Here is a 13174-nt window from a genome sequence, read left to right as displayed (position 1 = left end):
GCGGTGTCAGGGGCGCAACAGCCTTCCCCAGCCCGGAACGGCTGGCGGGGTGGCGCGGGGCTGCTAAGAACTCAGCGTCCAGCCGGAGCCGGGGCTCCCGGGAACCAAACCCACGGCGGCGCCGGCAGCCGGGCCACGTTCGGCCCAGCCGCTCTCGCAGCCCCGGCCGCGGATTGGCGCCGGGCTGGTTCCTTCCGGGGCCGCTCGGCCGCCGCTTCCTGCTCCTCCCCTTGCGCGGCTGGACTAGGCCCGGCAGCCGCGGCCTGGTTGGCGGCCCTTTCAAACCCAGCCCCGGCTCCAGCCGCCGCCGCCAGCAGCAGCAAGGGGGACCGGTGCGTGAGCTTCCCCGCGCTGTGCCCGGGCCGGGAGAGGGCAGAGGGGAGCGGGCGGCCAGGAAGGGTCCGACGCAGCGGGGTGGGCTGCAGGCGGCTGCTGGCCTCTCAGCCCCGTGACTGCAGAGGGGACGAAGCTCTCCGGTGGAAACGAGTGGGGGCTCCGCGCTGCCGGTCACCCTGCCACCGCGCACCCCGCCCGCAGCCGCCGCGGCCAGGGGAGCCCGCAGGCTGCGCTGTCTCCGGCTTGCGGGGCGCAGAGCGCTGGCGGCTCGGAGGGGAGCGGGCAGCCCCCGCTGTGCCACCTGCAGGAGGGAAGGGGGCACCTCGGAGTGGGGGGTGGTTCAGGGGAGTGTTGTTTAAAACGGCCTGGCTTCCCCCCCCCCCCCCCAATCACACGACCGCGAAAAATCTGTTCTGGCCCCTGGGCCAGCCGGAAGCACGTTCTGCTGATGGGGCAACGGTTGCTATTTACCCGCAATCACACACTTAACAATAATGGAAAATGAATGTTGTTCTTGGCATGACAAGCTGTGCAGTGGTTACCAACCCGCAAAAAGACACACCGCTCTGTTATCTCTGAGTGAAATGCAAGCCACTGAATTAAACTAATTGAAAGGGGATTTTAGTGCATAGACCTGGGTTCTATACCTGACTCTGCTACTTGCCTGCTGGGTGACCTTGAGGAAATAATTTTCCTCTTTCTCTCTCTGCCTCAGTTTCCCCATCTGTTAAATGGGAATGCTGATATTGACCTCCTTTGTAAAGTGCTTTGAGATCTATGGACCAAAAGTGCTATATACAACCTAGGTGGTCGTGGTGGTGGTAAATATTTGTCCAGGTTTGGACTTCATTGTGTTTGAGGTATTATTCTCTGTCCACTTTTCAGTTGTTATCATCCTCCTTCTCATTCAGTGACAGGTTGCTACATAGTATGGGGCTATATCTCACCTGTCACATGGAGGAGTGGGGTCATGGGGGGTGGTTTAGGGGAGTACTTATTACAGAGTTCACTGCCCTGATGATGCACAGCTAAGAATCTGTTCTCACTCCTGGCCTAGCCAGGAGTACTTTCTGATGATGGTTCATTGGTGTAGCAACAATTGCTGTTTAACCCCAGCCATGCATATAACAACAGTAATGCAAAGTGAATTTTATTATTGGCATGACCAGTTGTGCATGCTCTTTGCTCACAGCTACTGGGAGCAAACTGGGGATGGGGGGAGCATATTCTGTGTCACACTGGCATTCTTCCCTTCCAGCTGTGCTTCTTTCCAGCTCCTGGGAACCCTTGTCTCTCGCCCTCCAGACAGCTTTGGGTGCTCTTTAGCTGTTCACCCCACCCTGTATGTCTGTCCTGTCCTCGCCAGCTGTGTAACCCTCATCTTTCTCTCTCTCTCCCTCCAGTTGGTACTGGGGCCCTTCAGATTTGTACTTCTCATTTTGCCCCCAAGCACCTTTGACTTGTTTTCTCCAGTGGCATTTGTGTACCTTGGCTATCGACTCCACCAGCTTTTGTGTGCAAAGTTGCTGGCCGTTTTGCAGGATCTGGCCCTAGGAGGACTCTGGTAAGTTCATGCCCCCCCCCCCCCCCGAAGTCTAATTTTTAATGGTCCAAAAATGGAATGGCCAGGAAAACTTGACAGCATTGATATCAGAACAAAGTTTTCCAGCAGCAGTAGTGTGAGTCATGTTTTCTGCTTGTTGTTGGCTGTGTGGTCCTCACACCTCTTGAGTTTCTCTTCCCACAGCTTCTTCCCACGCTGACTCTAGAATGCAATGGAGTTGCCTTAAAATGATGAAAGTAAGTGGCAGCAATTATACATATTGTGTAGAGCTGGACTATTTTGTTGGTATTAACAATGTGGTAAAAAATTACTCCCCCCTGCAGAATCCATGGGTTTTTTTTCCAGGTATTGTAACAACCTACTACTCAGCTCTTGCTGTGTTGGTTAAAGTTTGTTTTGGGGCTGTCTTGGGCAAACTTAAAACTCCTCTCAAAGCCCAGTCACTAAATGTTGCTATTATTAATATTCTGTTGCCTTCCCTCAGGGCTGTCCTTACCATGAGGCGAACTGAGGTGACCGCCTCAGGTGCCAGACTGGGCTGGGGGGACCCCCACTAGGACCCAGAGTGCAGAAAATTGTGTCTGCTGCTGGTGCATATGTATTCTCTCTGCTCTATATGCACAGAGATGGTGGAGTGCTGTGCTGAAGGGCACAAGAGACATAACAGGCAGGCAGGAGAAAAGGTGAGAGGGAATAACAGAAAGCAGCAGGAGCTGCAGGGAGAGAGAGGAGGAGGAGCCTCTTATGTACCTCTTTAGCACCCCCAGGAGCCTGGACTGATTAACACCAGCTTCTCAGGGAGCTTCCTGTTTCCTGCTGCTTCCCTGAACCCACTTGAGGAGAACAGGCAGTCAACTGAAGTAGTAGGAGCCAGTTAGGCCCTTAAGACACTGATATCTTCCCTCACTCAGGCCCTGCTACCAGTCTGCTTATTTGTCCCCTTCAAATGAGTGTGGAGAGCCACTATAGCTAGGACAGAACAGCAGTCATGAGTGAAAGAAGAAAACACCCCTCTGGGGGAGTATTCAGAAAAAGAAAGAAAGCAAAGGAAGGTTTTCTATCTAAGCAGGAAGGAGCTCTCCTGAGATACATAGACACAAATGTTCATGGTGAGCGTTCCGGCCCCAGTGAGGATGTGAGTGGTGAGGAGATGCCTGATCTTCCAGTTAGTCAGAGTGCAGGTGACCTGGCAGCTACTGCAGCATCCATACCTCCATCTCAAATGGATGTAACCGTGCATATTCCTGAATAAAAGTGTAGATTGGAGAAGAGCGTGGTGGAGGCGCAAAAAACAGCTGCTGCTGAGTTTAGTTCCTTAAGTCTAGATGATCCAGGACTGTGGACCCACTTGAGCAGTAGCCTGAGGGACTTCCTTGTACTGCGTGGGCTACAGCACGTGAAAAACTTCATGTCCCCCAAAGTCAATGAACATAGAAGTTTCCATCCAACACATTACTGGCATGAAATCCCCAAAGGTGACAAAGTTGAAGAGGCCATGGCTTCAAGTACTCATAAAAACCCAGAATGCTGCATACTGTTTTTGTTGCAAACTCTTCCAGTCTAATATTCCAGCAACATTGGGTTCTACAGGAAAAAAGGACTGGAAAAATCTGGCTAGAAATCTGGCATGCCATGAGAAAGCAGCAAATCACCAGAGAGCATTCCATAGGTGGAAAGAGCTTGAGATGAGACTAAGGTTAAAGGCCACGATAGATGATCAGCGTCAAGAGAAGATTGCATCAGAGTCTCTTTACTGGCAAAATGTTCTGAAAAGGCTCATTGCCATTGTGAGAATGCTTGCTACCCAAAACCTAGCACTGCGTGGCACTTCAGATCAGCCATATGTGCCAAACAATGGAAACTTCCTTAAAATTGTGGAGCTGATGGCTGAGTTTGATGCTGTACTCCAGGAGCATCTAAGAAGAGTCACCACCCAAGAAATGTACACACACCACTACTTTGGAAAAACAATTCAAAATGAGATCATACAGTTTCTGGCAACATAAGTCAAACAGAAGATTGTGGCAGATCTGAAGTGAGCAAGACATTACTCTGTTATTCTGGACTGCACACCTGACATCAGCCATACGGAACAAATTACTTCAATGGTGCGTTTTGTAACAACAACAGAACCTAGTGAAAATGTCCCTGCAATGGTGACTGTCAGAGAGCATTTTCTAGAATGTATTGGCGTTGATGATACTACAGGAGCTGGTATGACAAATGTGCTTCTTAAAAAGCTGGAAGATACGGGAATTGCGATAGCTGGCATGAGAGGTCAGGGCTAAGATAATGGTGCCAACATGAGAGGAAAGAACAGAGGAGTGCAGACACGGATCCGAGAGTTAAACTCTCGAGGTTTTTTTGTCCCATGCAGTTCTCATTCATTGAACGTGGTGGTCAGTGATGCAGCATCAGCTTCTAGTGAGGCTGCTGAATTTTTTAATGTAATTCAAAGCATCTATGTATTTTTTTTTCTGCATCAACTCATCAATGGCAAATTTTGAAGCAACATCTGGGAACATGCTCTCTGACACTGAATCCACTGAGTGCCACATGGAAAAGTTGAGTGGAGGCGATAAAGCCTATCAAACACCAAACTGGGAAGATAGATGATGCCACAGTTGCCGTTATGGAGGATAATGCTATGACAGGAACTGTTCGTGGGAGAACAGTGGCAGAGGGAAATGGAATCACCGGAAACGTACATAACTTCAAATTTCTGTGTGGCTTAGTGTTGTGGCATGACATACAGTTTGAAATAAATGTTGTAAGCAAGAGACTCCAAGGCGTTGAGCTTGATATATCTGGAGCAATGGAACAACTGGACAAAGCAAAGTCATACCTACAGTCTTACTGATCAGATGAGGGATTTCAAAATGTTCTGAAGAGTTCACAGAAGTTAGCAGAGGAACTTCACACTGAAGCTATTTTCCCACCATTCAAGAATAGAAGTGTCACCGAAGATTACGAGGCATGGGATAATCCCATAAGAGACCCCAAACAACAATTCAAAGTTGAATTCTTTAACCAGGTGCTCTAGATTGTGCAATACAGTCAGCTGAAGAACGTTTCATGCAGCTCAAGGAACACAGCAGTATATTTGGGATGTTGTATGATATTCCAAAACTCCTCACTTTACCTGAAGAAGACCTACACCAGCAATGCAGGGCACTAGAGACAGTGTTGACACATGATGACATGCGCGATATTGATGCTCTATGCTCCACAATGACACCAGGAGAGGCTGGTCGGCCTTGCAACCATCTCAGTAGAGCATGAGCTGGCCCAGACTGTGGACCTTCAGCAGGAAGCAGTTCAAATCTTTGCAACCAAGAAGGCACAGAAAGCACCACTTTGATTATTCAAACAGATAAAAGTGCTAGTGTTTACTATGCAGATAAGAACATTTTCTGTTCAGGTGTTTGAAAGTTAACTTAAGAGTTACTTAAAATTTTTGAACAAGGCATTTTAAGTTGTTCTCCTTTGTTGGGGTAGGTAGCAGAGCAGTACCATGAGAGGAGTAGAACAGGAAGAGGGAAGAATTGAGACCTTTCAAAGTTTTGGCCCAAGCGAGGGGGCATGGGGGCATCATTTGAGCTCCCCGCCTCAGGTGCTAAAATGTTGTGGTCCGGCCCTGCCTTCCCTGCTGTACAGGCAGGATGACTGGTGAATTCCGTTCATTGAGGATTAGCAAAGACTTGGGAGCTTCCTGCATAGGCAGACCTGCAAAATAGTGTCCTTTGTAGGGAAAATATACTTTTGGATTAGTTGGAAGACAGTTTTAAAACATCTCCCTCTTTGCTGGTGAAGGATTTTGGTATGATTGTTTCAATGAGAAAAAATATCATTCTCCTTGGTTTTTGAAGTGTCATGGTTTCAAACTGAGACAGCCCAGCCAAGTGAATAGAGCTTGTAAGGTGCAAAATTGAATTACTACTGACAGATTTTCTTTGTTTTTTTCCCCTTTAAAATTTCCTGGGAAATTAAATGCCAAAACATATGCATCATCAAGGTTATGAGATTGAGGACTCAAAAGTCATGAAATTTCAAAATATAAGGTTGCAGTAGTTAAATTAACTTGACCATGTTGCAGAAATGTAATACTTTCCATAACTCCTAACTCTGGTTAAATGTGAACCTTAGTGTATTACTGTTTATTAGAGTATACCATATAAAATATACAGGATGTTAACACTGCAAGGGCAACCTTTGGGTTTGAAATTCTTGACTATATTGTACTAAGATAACAAGACTTAGCATTGCATTAATGCTAGCTTTTTGCATTTAATCATTTCTAAACTAATGTAAGTTTAGCCACTGGAAGTTGCTTTTTCACCATTCAACAAGCAACTGACTGACATGGGGAGCATTTCCTTTCCGTTCACACGTGACTGACTTGGTTGTAGTCCTGCCACACGTCAAAAAATATTTTCTTAACCATTTTGGAGTCACAGAATTGTAGGCATGGAAGGGACCTCGAGGGGTCCTCCAGTCCAGACCCTTGGACTCAAGGCAGGACTAAGTATTATCTAGACCATCCCTGACAGGTGTTTGTCTAGCCTGCTCTTAAAAATCTCCAATGATGGAGATACCACAACCTTCCTAGGCAATTTATTCCAATGCTTAACCACCCTGACAGGAAGTTTTTACTAATGTCCAACCTAAACTGCCCTTGCTGCAATTTAAGCCCATTGCTTCTTGTCCTATCTTCAGAGGTTAAGGAGAATAATTTTTCTCCCTTCTCCTTGTAACAACCTTGTACGTACTTAAAAATGGTTATCACATCCCCTCTTAGTCTTCTCCAGACTAAAGAAATCCAATGTTTTCAATCTTCCCTCATAGGTCAGCGTGGAGTAGAGCAGAAGAATTACGTCTTATGTCTTGCTTACAACACTCCTGCTAGTATATCCCCAAATTATATTCGCATTCTTTTGCAATGGTGTTGCGCTATCTTTGTAATATAAAGAGGCCCCAAAAGGCCAATCCTGTTTATGGTCTACATGCCTTCCTTCACGCCTCTTCTGCACCCCAGCCCTATCTGTGAGTGTTTGTGTGCGCATGTTTGGGGGAGAAAATCTGCGTTAGGTTTTCAGGCCATAAACTGATCTCCAGGTGTGCAATCACTTCTTCTCAGTATGCTTTGCATGAACTGAGTTAAGATATCATCGATCATAAGTAGTTATGAAGGACTAAAAGAATGTGCCACTGTCTGTGTTGTATTCCATAGATTTGAATTCCAGCATTTATCTGCATGCATTTCAGCTATATTCATTGTGTTATGTACTGCTGTATTGAATGGAGGGGGATTGGGTGGAGCAGCATGGCAGAGCGGTGACTGTGATATGAAGAGACGTGTATGAGTGCCTTGAGAGATCAAGTATGCTTCATGGTAGTGCTGTGTATTGTAGGCTATGTTAGCAGAGGTGAACACAAGTGTCGTCTTATCATTGGGATTGTCAGCAGTCTGGTGACATGTGTCTGGTCTCCAGTGCTTAGTCAGGGTAAGTGAAGGAAATATCTCAGAAGAAATGCTCTGGGCAAGCATGAAGGAGTGGTAACATTTTGCAAGTCTAGTGTGGTTTGCGTAGATTAGGCTCAGTGTTTGAGTGTAGGCCATGTGTAGGTCGCTGCTGTTTGCTATACCTGACTTAAACCCCGTGTAACTCACGTCAGGTCGGTGTGGTACTATGTACCCCTCTGGAGATGGGTTGGCCGCACAGGTTGATGAACATTTGCAGACTTGGATTAAAGAGATGGGTCTTTCAGTTCAGGCAGTAGAGGCTCATTGAAAAAAATGCAGAGTTCCAGGTTCAATCCTTGTTGCTGATGACCTCTTCCCCCAGGGCGTGGCACTACACTAAGTTTTGCCTTAGTAAAGAGAGGATGTTAAAATTTGTCTTCCAAGTGTTCATGTGCTCTGTTCCACAAGTGTTCTGTAACATCTCTGAGAGTAGAGTGCTAGTATGTGTGTTGTTGGTGTGCTGGGGGCAGGATTGATTTTGCATTGTGGGGGTGGCATGTGACTTAATTCTTTCACTTCCTGGTTTTCAGAGGTTTAAATTTAGCTCATCTGGAAGGTCTTGAGGCATCACTGAGGAGCCTTAAATCTGCATTAACAAAGTTTTGGCAGATTTAATCTACTTTGTTTTAAAAAGGTTCAAGGCTAAATCATTTTTAACATCTGTGTTCTAGATTAGGTAGAGATTTAGCTCCCGATTCTCCTCTCACTTACAGATGAATCAAACAGAATTCAATGGAAACTGAATTGTACCCTTATTAAATTAGTATAAGAGGCAAATCTGATCCATAGACTAACACACAGTTGGGGGATGGTTAAACTTTAAAGTGGAATTTAGCAAAATCAAAAAAGTGAAAATAGTTTTGTTCCATCTCTTTTAGTGTCATTAACTTCTTAAATGAGTTGTACAGGCAAAATTATTTTCTTGTGTTTAAAATGTATGGATTATGGCATTTCAGATTAAATGGTGTAAAAATTCAGATTTTTGTAAAAGGTCACCACCCCCTTTCAGTATGTCTGGGAATAGCAAGAGAGACAAGGTGGGTGAGGTAATATCTTTTATTGAACAAACTTGTGTGTGAGAGAGAGAGACAAGCTTTTGAGCCACAAAGCTAGCTCTTCTTCAAATCTGGGAAAGGTACTCCAAGCATCACAGCTACATGCAAGGTGGAACACATTGTTTAGCATAAGTACTTAGCACATATTCTAAGGGACCGTTCAAGGTAGAGTGGTCCATTAACACCTCTGCAATCAAAAGACAAACAGAGGGGGTTAATGGGTTACAGATTGCTGTAATAAGCCATACATCCAGTAGCTCTGTTCAGTCCATGACTTTTCGCGTCTAGCAGAGTTATGAATTTAAGCTCCCAGGCTCATCTTTGGAAAGTGTTGGGCAGGTTTCCTTTGAGGATGAGAACTGATAGGTCAGACACAGAGTGATTTCTCTGTGAAAAGAACAGGAGGACTTGTGGCACCTTAGAGACTAACACATTTATTTGAGCATAAGCTTTCGTAAGCTACAGCTCACTTCATTGCAAAAGCTTATGCTCAAATAAATAATTAGTCTCTAAGGTGCCACAAGTACTCCTTTTCTTTTTGCGGATACAGACTAACACGGCTGCTACTCTGAAATCTGTGAAAAGTGTTCACCCACAGGTGATAGGGTATTTTTGGTCTTTTAAAATTTTGCTGTCTGAGTTTATTGGAGAGTATAGTGATTGTCCGGATTCATGCATGTAGTTGTTGGGGCATTTAGTGCCCCGGATGAGGTACACCACATGTTGTGATAGGCATGTGTAAGATCCGTAGATCTTGAAAGTTGTGTTGTGAGGTGTGCTGATCATTGTAGCAGTGGAGATATGTCTGTAGGTTTTGCATCTGTTTTTGCATCTGCTTTGAGTTGGTATGTCCTGGATTGTGAGGAGCTTGTTTCTGATGATGAGCTTGGAGAGGTTGGGGGATTATTTGAAGGCCAGAAGAGGGAGTTTAGGAAAGATTTATTTCAGGATGGGATCTTCATTGAGTATGGGTTGTAGTTGTTTGCTGATACCCCCTCTGGGTTCCAGTGTGGGGTGGTAGGTGATAACTAGGGATGTGCAGTCAGAGAGGGTTTTATTTCTGTATTGAAGCAGGGTTTCTCGGGGTATTTGGGTGGCCGGTTGCATGATGCAATCTATTTCTCTGGTGGAGTGTCCTTTTTTGTTGAAGTCCGGTTTAAGTGACTTAAGGTGCACATCCCAGACTTCCTCCTTGGAGCATATTCAATGGTATCTGAGTGCCTGGCTATAGATAACAGATTTCTTGGGGTCTTTGGGGTGGTTGCTGGATCTATGTAGGTGTGATGATCCATGGGTTTCTGGTATATAATAGTCTGTAGAGTTCCATTTTTTTAAGCTGATTGTGGTGTCCAGGAAGTTGATGCTAGTGAGGGAGTGTTCCAGAGAGAGTTGAATGGACAAGTGGTGGTTGTTGAAGTTGTGGTGGAAATCTATGAGGGAGTTTAAGCTGTCAGTCCAGAGGAATGAAAATATCATCTATGCTAAACAATCTCTTCCACTTTGCATTTAGCTGTGATGTTTGGAGTACTTTCCCCAGACCTGAAGAAGAGCTCTGTGTGTTCAAAAGTTTCTCTCTCTCCAACAGAAGTTGGTCCAATAAAAGATATTACCTCACCCACCTTGTCTCTCTAATATCCTGGGACTGACAAGGTTGCATCTACACTGGGAATAGCAAAGCATTTACTTTTTACTTTTTTTAATACTAGTCAAAAGAGTAATATTCTGTGAGACAGATACGATGTCATGATATTGCAACGTAGCATCACTGTATCATGCTGTGATTAGGGAGATTTCCTTGGAGGGGGATGAAAGTATTTTTTGTCCTGTGTTTTATAAACACCAGCAGACTGACCAGCTGAGCTGGCAATGTAGAGAGCAGAGTGGCAATCCATGCACTTCATCCCACCATGTACTCCTGTGCCTGCCCTGCCCCAGCCCCCACTAGGGCTATTGCATGCTGACATCATTCCTGCCCTGCCTTCAGATTTCCAGTTAAGCTCATCATGAAAGAGTGTCTAGCATCTACTTAAGGGAAAACTTGATGCACAAAAGGTTTTAAACAGAGTCCTGAATAAATTGAACCCAGTCAGAGCCAAGTATCTGTGGAAGGCAGTGCTTTGGGTTTGGTTGTTAAGCATTTGAGTGGCAGCTTTTAACTATTATTAAAGGGCCTCTGTCTTCTCAGTGGCACATTTCCTGAAGGTGGGGGAATACAGCATCTCTCCGACTGTTGCTGTGGATGTCTGAATCTGGAGAAACCTGGGCTGGAAAATGGGGTATGCAATCTTGGATTAGAGATGGGGGAGATGAGGTACACCAGCTTTCTTTCTCTGGATAGAGCAGTGCAAGGTTGTTACACAGACCAAGTTGCTCAGAGAAGGAGATTGCGTTGGAAAACATTACGTGTCTCACTTCCTCCTCTGTAACTAAGCTGAGTTACACTACCTTTCTGGGTCCTGTAAAATATTCAGAGGAGATATTGCTATGTGAACTGTTTCTTCTCTTTTCATCTGATTTTTCTCAATTTTTATTTTTTTAAGGAACCTACTGTTGTGTGGGTGTTTCACACATTCTGTCCTTAAGGAGAGCAAAATACTTTCACCTTGAAGGGGAGATATGGAAGCATAGGCGCCGACTCCTTGGGTCTCCAGATGCTTAGCACCCACTGGCAATAGAGCTGCAGCCCCAGCCAGGGATCAATAGTTCCTAAGCAACCCCTCCCCCACTGATCAGCTAGTAGACAGCTGTGTTCATCACCTAGCAGCTGTTCAACTTTTGTGGCCCCTGGGCTTGCTGCAGCAGAGGCTGACCCAGCCCTGCTTCAGCCCCCTGTGGGGGGTAGGGCCCGTCCTCCAGAAGCCTTAGGGAGCTGCTCCACTGCTCCAGCCAGGGGTAGGTGTGGGTGAGCAGGGAGCGCAGGCTGGGCTCCCTCTGCTCTGTGTAAGACCAGCCTGATCAGCAGCGGTGAGACCCTGCTTACCTGGGTCACCCTGCTTTATACTACTTTTTACACATACATGGGGCTCAAACTACAGCTCTGATCCTGATATTACTCTCTCGGGATCAATCATGTGGATAATTTTCACCACCCACTTCCCTTTTGGGGAAGCAATAATTAAAAAGCTATTGACGGACTGGGGTAGAATTTATGGTGCAAATTTAGGTCATTTAATCAAGAGGTTCCCAATATATGTCCTCCCATTGCATTATGAGCTTCTTTTAATTTTCAAAGTACTCTAAAATCCACATGCAAAATGAGATTATCTAGGACAGGGGTAGGCAACCTATGGCACGTGTGCCAAAGGCGGCATGCGAGCTGATTTTCAGTGGCACTCACGCTGCCTGGGTCCTGGTCACCAGTCTGGGGGGCTCTGCATTTTAATTTTAAAGGAAGCTTCTTAAACATTTTAAAAACCTTATTTACTTTACATACAACAATAGTTTAGTTATATATTATAGACTTATAGAAAGAGACCTTCTAAAAACATTAAAATGTATTATTGGCATGGGAAACCTTAAATTAGAGTGAATAAATGAAGACTCGGCACACCACTTCTGAAAGGTTGCCGACCCCTGATATTGGTATACCACAACAGGGGCAATGGTGCAAGTTTGGAATAATTTGGTTCGGGCGTTCCTCAGATACTGTCCCCAGCCCCCCAGAGAAGAAAATTTTAATGTTCCAGTTGCTCTAAAACTGACATGCATAGTGAGATTACCTTGAACAATGGTATTCCACAACTGAAACTGAGGTAGAGGGGAATTCCCATTGAGATGATTGGGTCATTTCACACCACCCAGAGCTAATGTGTTAGACTGTTCATCTCTTTCAAGTGTCCTAATTCATCTGAGCACACCCCACTGAGGTGAATGGGCTATTCCACACACCAACAGTACTCCTGTACTGCAGAGGGCTGTGCAGAGCCCCTGCCTTTACACTAGCTCCCTGAAGTAGATACAACGTCTGGGGCTTCCTGCTATTCCTCTTGCTTATTCCAGCTGGTAGATGTGCTCCTCACAGCCGATCAGTTACCCTCCTCCTTTCTTCCCATGGCCCTTCCAGCCCTACCCGGTGCATGGTGAAGCCAGGAGGAGGGCAGAGCTGGTTGCTAAAGTGGCAGATCATCCCCCCCCATCCCCGTCCCTAACACCTCTTCCTCAAGAAACAAGGGCAATTAACTGCCCAAAATCATGGTTAATTCAGGTCTTGTTGACACTACAGTGCCTTTGCCAGTATAAAGAAAAGGAGGACTTGTAGCACCTTAGAGACTAACAATATTATTTGAGCATAAGCTTTTGTGAGCTACAGCTCACTTCATCGGATGCATTCAGTGGAAAATACAGCGGGGAGATTTATATACACAGAGAACATGAAACAATGGGTGTTACCATACACACTGTAACGAGAGTGATCACTTAAGGTGAGCTATTAAGCAGGAGAGCAGGGGGGGGGGGGCGCAGGGACTTTTGTAGTGATAATCAAGGTGGGCCATTTCCAGCAGTTGACAAGAACGTCTGAGGAACAGTGGGGGGTGGAGGGGGTGGGGAATAAACATGGGGAAATAGTTTTACTTTGTGTAATGGCCCATCCACTCCCAGTCTTTATTCAAGCCTAAGTTAATTGTATCCAGTTTGCAAATTAATTCCAATTCAGCAGTCTCTTGTTCGAGTCTGTTTGTTTTTTGAAGTTTTTTT

At 45.6% G+C, this 13174-nt stretch overlaps 1 protein-coding gene across 2 annotated transcripts in view; it reads left to right on the top strand.

Moving 5' to 3' along the window:
* The first annotated feature begins 229 nt into the window (after positions 1-229).
* Positions 230-13174, top strand: part of SRBD1 (S1 RNA binding domain 1) — a 217030-nt gene continuing 204085 nt past the window's right edge. The window contains exons 1-3 of one of the 2 annotated variants that reach the window (XM_074947139.1): positions 230-332; positions 1740-1900; positions 2084-2136. The gene's annotated coding sequence lies outside the window, so the exon portion shown is untranslated. The remainder of the gene's footprint in view (positions 333-1739; positions 1901-2083; positions 2137-13174) is intronic. The other variant, XM_074947140.1, reaches the window with a different exon arrangement.

This window comes from Natator depressus, chromosome 3 (assembly GCF_965152275.1).
Source record: "Natator depressus isolate rNatDep1 chromosome 3, rNatDep2.hap1, whole genome shotgun sequence".
Taxonomy (NCBI): Eukaryota; Metazoa; Chordata; order Testudines; family Cheloniidae; genus Natator; species Natator depressus.
Note: the sequence above shows the minus strand (reverse complement) of the source record. Positions and strands in the feature narration are given on the sequence as shown.